A 4,277-nucleotide genomic window follows, 5' to 3' on the forward strand; every position below is an offset into this window, starting at 1 on the left:
GGTTAGGCTGGGAGGATACCAACTGCCACTCCAGAACTTCCACTACTCCCTCCATTGAGGGCTAACAATCTTGCATCAGTTTCCTATCAACTGAACTAAATTGAGGATTTTAATCTGTCGCTTTAAAATCTCCAATTCTGCATCCAACAACGTATATTTCTCTATTTACTTGCACCCAATCCCATTGATGACATACTCTCCCATGAAATCAAATGTGATTCTCCCTATATTGCAGAAACCATATCTCATTTAAGAACATAAGTATCTCAACAAGTTTTAACATTTCAATTGGCCAGATCAAAAGTTAATGAACATTGGAGTTCAAATCATCACAAATTATTTTCATTTAAAATTGTGGAAAACAAAATCTATTCTTCTAGAATCTATTCTTCACAAAACCATATCTCAAAGTCAGAAGTAGGATAAAGAAGACAACAATGAATTCATGAGAAGGATACGATAAAAAATGGATTTCATATATAAAAACAAGTTTACAAAATAAAAGAAATAAAAATACAACTTTTCTCACAATCCTTCTCCCAAGAAAATCCATAGAAGTTTTCTCCAAGCCTTTCTTTCTTTACAATCACTCCCAATTCTCTCTTATAAGTGTAATGAAGAAGAAATTTCTCACCTTACCTCTCCACTCACAACTCTAGAAGAAAATCTCCACTTCTCTCTCCATCTCTAACTCACGCCCCCTCTTTCTCTCTCTCACGCCACACACCCTTCACCTCTTCAAGTCTTCTTCTTTCATTTTTAGGCTGCCTCCTTCGGAAAAGAATTCAAAATTACCTCAAAAATACCTTAAAAAGTCAACTCTATTGAATTTAAAAATGTTTCATTTGATCCAAGAGTCATATCCCTTCATAAAAGAACCTTCCAAAGTGTCTAAATGCATTGAATTACTCTAAGAGGTGTGTAAAACAAGTGTCCCTTCAAAAATTTGAGCAAAATTCATCTCAAATCGCTATAATTTAAAAAAGTCATCCTTGGCGCATCATGCACCAGTTCTTTGGATTTTGGTGCTTCTTGCACCAATCTGGCGCATCATGCGCCAGAATCTTAAAATTTATTATTTTGGCTCAAAATTTAGTCCTTTTTTTCATTTTTGCTCCAAACGCCTAAAAATGATATACCTGCAACAAGAACACAAAATGCCCTTCTTTAAAGTGCAATATCATAAAAATCTCATTTTTTAAAGTGCAATATCACCAAAAATAAGCATAAAATAGGTACTTAAAATAGTATATTATTTTGGTGTTTCAATTAACCAAAGGGAAAAAGGGTAATTTGGATCATAATGAATGTGTTTGGAAGATTGAACATAATAGGTAAAAGGTAGAACCCAATTTCCATCTTTCTATGATAAGAAGAAATTTATAAATTTTTTAAATTATTAGACTTGGAAGATAATCAAAATCAAATGGTTTCCAAGTGATGGGCTTAAACTAGGGAGATGATGTTTCACTTATGATTAAGTCCACAATTAATGATGATCTAACTTCTTTTAATCAGTCCATATCACCTAAGTTAAAATTTTAACCTTTACTAATCCTTCTCCAATTAGATTCATTAAGGGGCTTGCTAGTGATGTAGGCTTGATATTTAATTAGTTTGATCGGATTTAGAGGATAATATGACTAATGATTAGCACTACATTCCCAGCTTTATTGGTGGGTACAAAGGTTATTAATGACTGAAACATGCCTTAGGGGCATTCACCTGCATAACTTTTATGTGAAATATTAATTGATTAATTAGGTACTTTGTCCTCGGGATGATTAAAATGTCAACTTTCACCGAGTAATGGGATAATTTTAATTTTACCTGGGATAATTAGTAGAGCAATATGATAAGTTCAAAATGAACTCAAATGTTTCAAAGTATCTTTAAAGCAGTTCAAGGTCATTGCCCGAACACTTTATAATCTCTTGGAAATTTTGAAAGACAAGTTCAACTTGTTATATCTTGTTCTAAAATCATCAATTAAGATCTTTTGATACTCAATAAGTCATACTCGGGTTTTGTCAGTTATACCTTCAACTACTCAAAACTTGCATGCCTTACTTTGTCCCCAGTAAAAATACATAAAAGCTGCAAAAGTCAAACATTTTTGCTAGAATGCTGAGAAGATGATAGGTACGCTTTTATAGTGTTATTTAATTTCTGTCATCTTACGTTCTACAAATATTGTAAACTACTTGGGTGAGTACCTTACTTCACTTGCAAAATCAAAAAAAAAAATTCAAAAATTAATCAACATTTAAAAAAAAATATTTAATCTGTTTTAAAAGTAACCATAAATCCTTTGAAATTTAAATAAATTTAAATGCCTTTTTGAAATTACGGGAGTCTCTCGGAAGAGGTAACCCACGGTTGCTAATGAAATCTCCCTGGTTTAAATGGGTTTCACAACTTCTTTAAGATAATTAAGAGAAAATAATGATATTGGAATGAGCGAACCATGGGGTCCTAACCAGTGTCGCTTTAATCAACTTAAAACCCCCATAATATTTGGAATAAACTTAGGAAATATTTATTTTGACATCATAACTTGACACTTTAAAAAACTTGACCTATAAATCTGACACTTCTCTCAATCCCTACATTTTGACACTTCTAAAACTTAAAAATGCCATGATGAGGAGCTTGGAGCTAGCATTGTGGGCAGCACGACCATCTTCAATAGAAAAACATGTCTACACCAGCTAAACCATTCCTCAGAATTAAATAATAATCCATAGGATTTTGAGGTTGTCCGCCTAGTGTGACATAAGTCCTCAACTTTTATTTAGGCCTATGTATGGTTCTGCAATACGCTATAAGCCCTAACCTAATTTAAGAATTTGAGGTTGTCATTTATCACGACCTAAATTCTCACATCTTTTAGGTCATTTGTGTGATGGTTTCATTTGAATGTAAGACAAAATTAATAAAATTGGCAGAATGAATCATTTAAATATTTCTCCTCTAAATTGCAACCAACCATAGGGTAGACTAGGAAGTCACCGAGGTTCTCCTCAGGATCTGTGACATCTCCTAGTTCTTCTTCCTTTGGATTCCAAAAATAAAATGTTCTAAATTTGAGTCATTCTCATTTCACTCATCATTGTCTGAACTCATTGAAAAGTCCCATCCTTTGAGCTTCTTGAAGATAATATCCCCTGATTCTTATTGAGAATTTTCTTCGGTGACTTTAGTTATCTAAGATGTAATTAACTATAAGGGCTTACCCTTATAAGAAGCTTTCCCGAACCCAACTTAATATAAAACCTATTTAAATTTTGTATGTAAAATAGAGGAACTTGTCGACTTATATTGGAAAATGATTTCGCAGACCAAACAGGTGTCATATATTTCTTAGTTTATTTGATTGAGCCTCATCATCAAACCATGTGTCTATCTTTCAAGATGGATACGTAGCTTAAGGTGTGGCGCTCTTTCATTTAAACTATGAAGAATATGGGGTCAGTTTGGTTTCATATTTTTTAAAACCTAAAAAAAAGATATAGTGCTGAAAATAATCTTTGGGATGAAGAAGTTACGAAGGCTTTTCTGACTAACCATCAAAGAGTAAGAAGAAATAAAATTATATACTGAGATAAAAAGTTGAATAAATCCATACATCCACTCCCTAAAGACAAGAAAACTCCTTGAGGAGGTGACTAATTCACAGAGGTTCAAGTTTAAATTCACCCCATACCTCCTCCTTAGAGACACGTTTTTTGGAATTTCAACTACTTTGTAAATTTTGAGATCTGTAAAAGAAAATAATGTGAAAAATATGCTCCGAGAGGTGCACTCGGAAGAATGCAAAAGTCATTTGGTGAAAAAACCTTAGCTTTTTGTGTCTAGAGGCATGACTATCTTTGGATGATCCTCATGAAAGATGTTGAAAAATTTTCCTGAAGGTCTGAGCAATGTCAAAAATATGCTCCCTTGCAGCATCAGCCGATGAAAAAATTGCAACTAATTATTAGTCCCTGGCCTTTCATCATTTTGGGACTCTATGTCCTTGGGACATTTTTTCCCTTAAAGGGATAATAGAAGTTTCTCTTAGTCCCCGTAGAATTTTTATTCCAAGTGGATAGAAACAAAACATCTCGCCTAAATTATCATGGAGGTTATCCGGAATTTCATTTAGACTGTAATTATTTATCTATATGGCCTACCCTTAATACTCAAAACTAACAACAAAACCCGATACGCCAACCATGGGGTAAAGAATTTCTATCAAAACCAGGGGATCAACCTTAAATTCTTATCCATGCATT

Source organism: Phalaenopsis equestris, unplaced genomic scaffold (assembly GCF_001263595.1).
Source record: "Phalaenopsis equestris unplaced genomic scaffold, ASM126359v1 Scaffold235496, whole genome shotgun sequence".
Classification (NCBI taxonomy): Eukaryota; Viridiplantae; Streptophyta; class Magnoliopsida; order Asparagales; family Orchidaceae; genus Phalaenopsis; species Phalaenopsis equestris.